The sequence below is a fragment of the Oncorhynchus mykiss genome, chromosome 22, assembly GCF_057628025.1.
Source record: "Oncorhynchus mykiss isolate SJ-2025 chromosome 22, ASM5762802v1, whole genome shotgun sequence".
Taxonomy (NCBI): domain Eukaryota; kingdom Metazoa; phylum Chordata; class Actinopteri; order Salmoniformes; family Salmonidae; genus Oncorhynchus; species Oncorhynchus mykiss.
The window spans coordinates 8187026-8197086 of record NC_143043.1 but is presented as its reverse complement, the minus strand read 5'-3'; positions in this window follow the sequence as shown (position 1 = coordinate 8197086).

The window sequence follows — 10061 nt, the reverse complement described above, 5'->3', positions numbered from 1 at the left end:
CACAGATTTTCGCTCTTCTCACTAACTGCAAATGGCTGCAACTTATGTTTTAAGTGTGTTGTGACATGTATGGTCATATTTTTGCAAGTTTTATTTAGTTTTGTTATTTTATGGGCCCATGCCTTGTCCATTTTTAGGCCGCCTAGGTATTTGCATTTAAATTAATGTGTATGAGTGCTGTGACATCAAATGGGAGAGTTAGTGAGATCGTGAGGTTTCTTCTTCAATCTTGTAGAATGCTTACTACTGAACACCACTAATGTCTCTCTGTCATCATTCTATCCTGTTAATTCAGGTATGTAATGTGCAACATATTGAGGTAACATGGTTAATTATATAGTCCGTGAGTTTAGTGACGTGTAAAGGAGGGAGTTTTAATCGAGTGAAACTTGTTGGTATGTTCCCCATTGTAAGTAATGAAGGTTGGCTAGGTTGCTAATGATTTACATGGAAGAGAAGGGATTAGATGGCACCCAAACCTTTTTTGTACTTTTTTTCAACAGTGTATTAGCTCTTATTTGTTTTATTATTCTAGGAACGAAGGCAGTTTAGTTCAAGAAATATATGCGATGTGACGTTAAAATGTGTTATTTTTTTTACAAATATCAACAGTTTAACAGTTCATGAGCTTTATGCTAACCAAATGTACAATTGAAGTCGGAAGTTCAATCCAATTGTTCAACCACTCCACAAATTTCTTGTCCTAACCAACTTTCCAAAACTATAGTTTGTTAACATCTACTTTGTGCATGACACAAGTCATTTTTCCAACAATTGCTTACAGACAGATTATTTCACTTATAATTCACTGTATCACAATTCTAGTGGGTCAGAAGTTTACAATCACTAAGTTGACTGTACCTTTAAACATCTTGGAAAATTCCAGAAAATGATTTCATGGCTTTAGAAGATTCTCATGGGCTAATTGACATAATTTGAGTCAATTGGAGCTGTACCTGTGGATGTATTTCAAGGCCTACCCTCAAACGCAGTGTCTTGTTGCTTGACATCATGGGAAAATCAAAAGAAATCAGCCAAGCCCTCAGAGAAAGAAATGTAGACCTCCGCAAGTCTGGTTCATCCTTGGGAGCAATTTCCAAATGTCTGAAGGTACCACGTGCATCTGTACAAACAATAGTACGCAAGTATAAACACCGTGGGATCACGCAGCCGTCATACCGCTCAGGAAGGAGATGCGTTCTGTCTCCTAGAGATGAACGTACTTTGGTGCGAAAAGTGCAAATCAATCCCAGAACAACAGCAAAGGGCCTTGTGAAGATGCTGGAGGAACAGGTACAAAAGTATCTATGTCCACAGTAAAACAAGTCCTATATCGACAATCTGAAAGGCCGTTCAGGAAGGAAGAAGCCACTGCTCCAAAAACCGCCATAAAAAAGCAGTCTACAGTTTGCAACTGCACATGGGGACAAGAATTTTACTTTTTGGAGAAATGTCCTCTGGTCTGATGAAACAAAAATGGAACTGTTTGGCCATAATGACCATCGTTATGTTTGGAGGAAAAAGGGGGAGGCTTTCAAGCCGACGAACACCATCCGAACCTGTGAAGCACGGGGGTGGCAGCATCATGTTGTGCAAACGATAGTATCTATCGAACAAATTCAGGTATGTTTATCTCTGTTTCGTTCCATTTGCTTCCTTTGAAGAAACATCTTTCAACAGAATTGGCGGAATGAATACACCCCCTGATCACTTGTAAACACAGTTCAGTGTGATAGCAGCCAAGTTGTTGTATTCCTTCTCGCATCTATACGCTCTCCTCCACACACCTTTTCCTTTCGTTTGTGGACTTCAATGCATATCAGCTGTATGTGATCAGGCGAAAAAAAAACTTTACATGGCAAACCATATCATAACCACTACACACAGCCTACGTAGTTGTCACCATATTAGCTAAAGTAACGTCATGGTCAACATAGCTAATATAACTAACGTGTTAGTAAACCAGCAACCATCATGCAGTGATGTTACTGTGTATTGTCAGTAAGCAGTTTAGCACTGAAACCGGTGGGCCCCAGTGGCAATAAATTCTTAAAACCAAAAGCTTACCTTGACTTGGAAGAGTTCCAGTGTTGTGTTGGATAGTCATAGCCAGCTAGCTAACATAGCTTCCCTCTGTTTGAGCAGGGTGTTTGCGTCGGTTAAACTAGCTAGCTGCATTTGCTAGGTAAGTAAGTGAAACTGTAAAAAAAAAGGACAATCGCTCTCTCTTGCTTCTCCCATATTTTGGATGAAATGTATTTGTTCAAAACTGTTGAACTATTGTCTTTCTTTCTCATAGTCAACTATTCACCACATTTTATGCACTGCAGTGCTAGCTAGCTAGCTGTAGCTTATGCTTTCAGTACTAGTTCCATTCTCAGATCCTTTGATTGGGTGGACAACCTGTCAGTTCATGCTGCATTGTGCTACCGTACAGAGTACTGAAGATCTTCATTGCAAAACAGTGTGTTTTAATCAATTATTTGTTGACGTGAATATATTCTGTATAGTTTTATCTGAACAGGATAACAGAACAGAATGGTCCTCCCCTTCCTCCTCCGAGGAGCCACCACTGGATATAATCAGGTTGTTGGGCAGTTATATGCTGGAAAGTCTTATTAAAAAAAGTTGTTTATTAAATGTTGAAGTGTATAAATACCACACTGCAGTGTAATGCTTGAACAACAAGTTTAATATGCTATCTTTTTACCATACTAGTACATACAGTACAAAACATGGCTTCATTTGAACTGATTGAGACTGAAACCCTGCGGTTTAAAATAAGAACAACAGGGGTTTGATATTACAGATTGGATTAGATTAGAATGTGTCATTGCATGCAGAGCTTATCCTGGTAATTATTAATACCTTTTAGCCCAAAACAGATTTCATCTGGAAAAAGGAGAAGGCCCTTACTTATTTTGCCAATGTTTTGCTGTCACTTGATTAGAATTTCTAGATTTTTTTTCAACTTTAGTGTTACCGAGTTGCGTTAATGGCTTGACATTAGACTCAGTCACTGTTATGAACTCTTAAAACTTGTAAATGAGTACCTGACAGTTGTCTGATGAGAATCAATTTAGGAACAAGTATTCAAACAAATTAGATACCTAGCTGCTTGTGATTTAATGAAACCGTGTGGACTGAGATCTTGACTGCCTAGTGCCTACAGTATATTGCTTTCCCTCCTGAATATTTTTTGTGAAGTTGCTTGTGAGTTTGCATTTGACCTACAAATCAAATATTTTCTCAACCCCTTCCTCCCTGCTCACGGTGGCACTGTCCAACATGCTCTGGAGACCACATGGTTGTCTAAAAATGACAAGAGGGCAGGAGCTAAGGGGGACAAGGTAGATATATCAGCATGCAATTGTCATCATTCTGATGCTTTCTAGTTCTGTGTCTGGCACTTCCACTGTGAACTTGCCTTGCAGAGGTGGGGGGAGATCATGATTGAGAAGGCTTAGCTCTTTTGGCATAGGAGGGGGGACAGACTGTGCATTTGGTGTGACTAAGCCTGGTGCATAATGAATTGGAAACAAAGCGAGTTTGTCAGGCAGAGCCAATCCCAAGAGATAATCTTGGGAGTAAGGGAATAGAATTTGACAGGGTCCAAGGCACTTTTTCTTTGTCTCGTGCTCAATGTGTTCAAGCCAAGAACCGGCACAAGAGGGGGAAAAAGCAAGAGAAACCAGCCAGCGGAAAGGAAGGTGAAAGGCACAGGCCAGCAACTTGCAAAAGGCAATACTGGGAGCTTTTAATGCAACATGACAATCTTGCCATAAAAATACCATCGGGCAGGAGCATGCACAGTCTGTATATGCCTAATTGCTATGGAATGATCCATTTGTTTAGCCTTTTTTTCCAATTGAACTTTCAAAGTTGTTTGAATTGGCTCATGTATTGCTAATAATATACATGTATCTTCTGCTATCAAAGTTTTAAAGCAAATAAACATAATTCATTAAATTGGATTTGATTACCTTCAAAGTGCCCGAGCCAGGTTTTTTGTCACAGTTTTTTTTGGAAGTTAGTGTTATGTTTGAAAGTGTTAACAATACTTATAATAATCAAAATGTTAAAGTGTAGTTGGGAAAGAAAGAAAATAAATTAAGAAAAAGGGCCCATTTGGGACACATTTTGAAAACACAACTGATGCTATTATAAGAAGGCAGCACTGTGACAATGAACAAGGCAGAGCTGCAGATGACCCTGAAGAAGGGAGCGGATGAGGGGTGCACGGCGTCCCAAGCCCCATCATTCCTCCAAAGCGGGCCAAGGCCTACCCTTACCCAGACCAGGCGGTCCCGAACTCTGGGGCTTCCTTGTTCCCCACCCAGACCCCTCCAGCATTCGTTCGCAAAATGAGGAACGCCGCTGTGGGAACCATCTGCGACATCCGTCTGAAAGTGGTGGTGGTAGGAGACCCATAGCCCTCACTCTACTGGTACCACAACGACGACATGCTGAATATGGTTAACCAGGAGTATGGGGGCCTCTGGATCAGGGACTGCAAGCCCAGCGATGCCGGCCTCTACACCTGCATCGCCAGCAACCACTTGGGGGAGGTGCAGAGTAGCGCCATGCACGCCGTCCTGGACCTGGAGAAAGGTAATGTAGACAGATTACTTATCCTATAGTTTCGTTAATCATCCCTGGCCTCTTATCAATGTGTTACAGTTCAAATAAGGTAATACTTTTGGATTTATGGATTTAACATGATTGGGCAGGGGAGCAGCCATGGGAGGGCATAGGCCCACACTGGGGAGGCAGGGCTTTATTACAGACATAAATACTCCTCACTTCTCTGGCAACAGCTTTGGTGGACAATCCTGCAGTCAGCATGCCAATTGCATGCTCCCTCAACACTTGAGATATCTGTGGCATTGTGTTGTGTGACAAAAACATTTTAGAGGGGCCTTTTATTGTCCCCAGCACCTGTGTAATGATCATGCAATTGAATCAGCTTCTTGATATGCCACACCTTTCAGGTGGATGTATTAAAATCCAAGATGGCGTAGCAATCAGACGTCTTTTGTCCTCGTATATATATTTTTATATATTTTTTTCTTCGCATATCTTTTTTATATTTTTCTAAACCTCAACTTCAACATACTCTTCTGCAATCCGCCTCACCCAATGTGGTATGAATCTGCTATTTTCTTTACGTTTGAACCGGAATCCCCAACAGAAGCTAGCCAGTTTACTAGCTAGTAGTCAGCTAGCCACTGCTAGCGGTCATCAGCTACCCTTAGCCCGGACAACTCTCGCCAGTCTGCACAGCGCGGCTCAAACCAGAACAAATCAGGCTTCTTTTTCTCCATATCTCCGGATTCCTTCCGCAAGCTCTGAACCTTTTCACCTGGATCACCGCAGCTAGCTAGCTACTATTCGAGTGGCCACTCCCAGCTAACGTCTCTGTCCCGAAGCAAGAACCAATTAGCCTGGAGCTAGCCTTTGCTAGGCCCATCTCCCGGCTTGCTGAAGAGGTCCATTAGTCATTCCTTGCGCTACAATACTTATTTTGCCAATTGGCCTCGACCCCTTTTACTGCCAACACGGAGCCCCACCGACCCATCATGACAACTACCGATGTAATTCGCTTTTTCAAGGGGCTTTTTCAACTGGCTCCTCTGTCGCGACGTCCCCTGAATGCCCATCTGCTAGCCTGCTAGCCACGGCTCGCTAGCTGTCTAGAGCATATCAAACTGTTAGCTGAAGAGGCCCATTGGACAAATTCTTTGGCGACTATACCTATTTTGCCAATTGGCCTGGACCCTTTTACCACACGGAGCTCTGCTGCTCCATAATGACTGATCTGCTGACAGAACAGCACGAGGCGGCTACAACAGACTTCTTTCTTTGCGACGCACCTCTAAGGCCCTTGTGCTAGCTTGCTAGCCCTGGCCTGCTAGCTGTCTGAATCGGTGTGTCTCTGGCCCGCCGAGCTACTCACTGGACCCCTATGATCACTCGACCACGCATGCCTCTCCCTAATGTCAATATGCCTTGTCCATTGCTGTTTTGGTTAGTAATTATTGCCTTATTTCACTGTAGAGCCACTAGCCCTGCTCAATATGACTTAGTTAACCCTTTAGTCCCACCTCCCATTCATGTGGTGACCTCACCTGGTTTCAATTATGTTTCTAGAGACAATATCTCTCTCATCGTCACTCAATGCACTGTATTCACATACTACTATACCTTTGTGTACATTGTGCCTTGAATCTATTCTACCGTGCCCAGAAATCTGCTCCTTTTACTCTCTGTTCCAAACGTACTAGACAACCAATTCTTATAGCCTTTAGCCGCACACTTATCCTACTCCTCCTCTGTTCCTCTGGTGATATAGAGGTTAATCCAAGCCCTGCAGTGCCTAGCTCCACTCCCATTCCCCAGGTGCTCTCATTTGTTCACTTCTGTAACCGTAACATCCTTGGTTTCATGCATGTTAACATTAGAAGCCTACTCCCTAAGTTTGTTTTATTCACTGCATTAGCATACTCTGCAAACCAGAATGTCCTAGCCGGGTCTAAATCCTGGCTTAGGAAGACCACCAAAAACCCTGACATTTCCATCCCTAACTATAAAATTTTCCGACAAGATAGAACTGCCAAAGGGGGCGGAGTTGCAATCTACTGCAGAGATAGCCTGCAGATTCAGGTCTGTGCCCAAACAATTTGAGCTTCTACTTTTAAAAATCCAACTTTCCAGAAACAAGTCTCTCACTGTTGCCGCTTGCTATAGACCACCTTCTGCCCCAGCTGTGCCCTGGACACCATATGTGAATTGATTGCCCCCTATCTATCTTCAGAGCTCGTGCTGTTAGGTGACCTAAACTGGGACATGCTTAACACCCGGCCATCCTACAATCTAAGCTTGATAACCTCAATCTCACACAAATTATCAATGAACCTACCAAGTACAACCACAAATCCGAAAACACGGTCTCCCTCATAGATATCATCCTAATCAAGCTGCTATCTTCAACCAGGATCTCAGAGATCACTGCCTCATTGCCTGCGTCTGTAATGGGTCTGCGGTCAAACGACCACCCCTCATCACTATCAAACGCTCCCTAAAACACTTCAGCAAGCAGATCTTTCTGATCGACCTGGCCTGGGTATTCTGGAAGGATATTGACCTCATTCTGTCAGTAGAGGATGCCTGGTTATTCTTTAAAAGTGGTTTCCTCACCATCTTAAATAAGCATGCCCCATTCAAAAAAATTAGAACCAGAAACAGATGGTTCACTCCAGACCTGACTGCCATTGACCAGCACAAAAACATCCTGTGGCGTACTGCATTAGCATCGAATAGCCCCCGCGATATGCAACTTTTCAGGTAAGTTAAGAACCTATATACACAGGCAGTTAGGAAAGCAAAGGCTAGCTTTTTCAAACAGAAGTTTGCATCCTGTAGCACAAACTCCAAAACGTTCTGGGACACTGTAAAGTCCATGGAGAATAAGAGCACCTCCTCCCAGCTGCCCACTGCACTGAGGCTAGGAAACACTGTGACCACCAATAAAACTGCGATAATTGAGAATTTCATTAAGCATTTTTCTATGGCTGGCCAACCTTGGCTACCCCTGGTTCCCCTTACCCCAGGCAACAGCCCTGCACCCCCCACAACAACTTGCCCAAGCCTCCCCATTTCTCCTTCATCAAAATCCAGATAACTGATGTTCTGAAAGAGATGCACAATCTGGACCCCTACAAATCAGCTGGGCAAGACAATCTAGACCCTCTCTTTCTAAAAATTATCCACCAACATTTTTTGCAACCCCTATTACTATCCTGTTCAACCTCTCTTTCGTATCATCTGAGATCCCCAAAGATTGGAAAGCTGCCACGGTCATCCCCTTCTTCAAAGGGGGAGACACTCTAGACCCAAACTGCTACAGACCTATATCTATCCTACCTTGCCTTTCTAAGGTCTTTAAAAGCCAAGTTAACAAACTGATCACAGACCATTTCGAATCCCACCGTACCTTCTCCGCTTTGCAATCTGGTTTCCAAGCTGGTCATGAGTGCACCTCAGCCACACTCAAGGTCCTAAATGATATCATAACCGCCATCGATAAGAGACAATACTGTGCAGCTGTATTCATAAACCTAGCTTTCGACTCTGTCAATCACCACATTCTTATCGGCAGACTCAACAGCCTTGGTTTCTCAAATGACTGCCTCGCCTGGTTCACCAACTATTTCTCAGATATTCAGTGTGTCAAATCGGAGGGCCTGTTGTTCATACCTCTGTCAGTCTCTATGGGGTTGCCACAGGGTTCAATCCTTTGGTAGACTCTTCTCTGTATACATCAATGATGTCGCTCTTGCTGCTGGTGATTCTCTGATCCACCTCTACGCAGATAACACTATTCTGTATACTTCTGGCCCTTCTTTGGACACTGTGTTAACTTCTTGGCGGATCCTCGTCAACATCCCACTGAATTGCAGAGCGCCAAATTCAAATTAAATTACTAAAAATATTAAATTTTCATGAAATCACAAGTGCAATATAGCAAAACACAGCCTAGCTTGTTGTTAATCCACCTGTCAGATTTCAATAAAGCTTTACAGCAAAAGCTATCTAAGCGTTTATGTTAGGACATCTCTCTCAGCAGACAAAACATTACAAACAGCTAGCAGCAAAGTAGATTGGTCACGAAAGTCAGAAAAACAATCAAATGAATCGCTTACCTTTGATGTTCTTCGGATGTTTGCACTCACAACACTCCCAGTTACACAATAAATGTTCCTTTTGTTCCATAAAGATTATTTTTATATCCAAAATACTTCCATTTGGTTTTGTTCAGAAATCCACAGGCTCAAGCGGTCACGACGGGGCAGACAAATTCCAAATAGTATCCGTAAAGTTCGTAGAAACATGTCAAACGTTTTTTATAATCAATCCTCAGGTTGCTTTTACAATATATGATCAATAATATTTCAACCGGACCGTAGCTTTTTCAATAGGAGAGAGGGAGAAAATGTCTGCTCCAAGCTGTTGCGCATGCAAAACACTGCTGGCACCCAGCCATCCACTGACACGATGTGATCGTCCTCGCTCATTTTTCAGAATAAAAGCCTGAAACTATGTCTAAAGACTGTTCACACCATTTGGAAGGCATAGAGAAAGGAATCTGGTCGATATCCATTTAAATGGAGGGAAGGCATGTAATGGAACAGAGAGCTTTCAGGACAAACAGCACTTCCTGGCTGGATTTTCCTCAGGTTTTTGCCTGCAACATCAGTTCTGTTATACTCACAGACAATATTTGGAGTTTTGGAAACTTTAGTGTTTTCTATCATAATCTGACAATTATTATATGCATATTCTAGATTCTGGGCCTGAGAAATAGGCAGTTTCATTTGGGTACGTTTTTCATCCAAACATCAAAATACTGCCCCCTACACTCAAGAGGTTAACTAACCTCCAGACGAGCTTCAATGCCATACAACTCTCCTCCTGTGGCCTCCAACTGCTCTTAAATGCAAGTAAAACTAAATGCATGCTCGTCAACCGATTGCTGCCCGCACCTGCCCGCCTGTCCAGCATCACTACTCTGGACGGTTCTGACTTAGAATATGTGGACAACTACAAAGATCTAGGTGTCTAGGTAGACTATAAACTCTCCTTCCAGACTTGCATTAAGCACCTCCAATCCAAAATTAAATCTAGAATCAGCTTCCTATTTTGCAACAAAGCATCCTTCACTCATGCTGCCAAACATACCCTTGTGAAACTGACTATCCTACCGATCCTTGACTTCGGCGAAGTCATTTACAAAATAGCAGTCTATCACAGTGCCATTCGTTTTGTCACCAAAGCTCCATATACTGTACTACCCACCACTGCGACCTGTATGCTCTCATTGGCTGACCCTCGCTTCATATTTGTTGCCAAACCCACTGGCTCCAGGTCATCTATAAGTCTTTGCTAGGTAAAGCCTCACCTTATTTTAGCTCACTGGTCACCATAGCAGCACCCACCTGTAGCATGCGCTCCAGCAGGTATATTTCACTGGTCACCCCCAAAGCCAATTCCTCCTTTGGCCG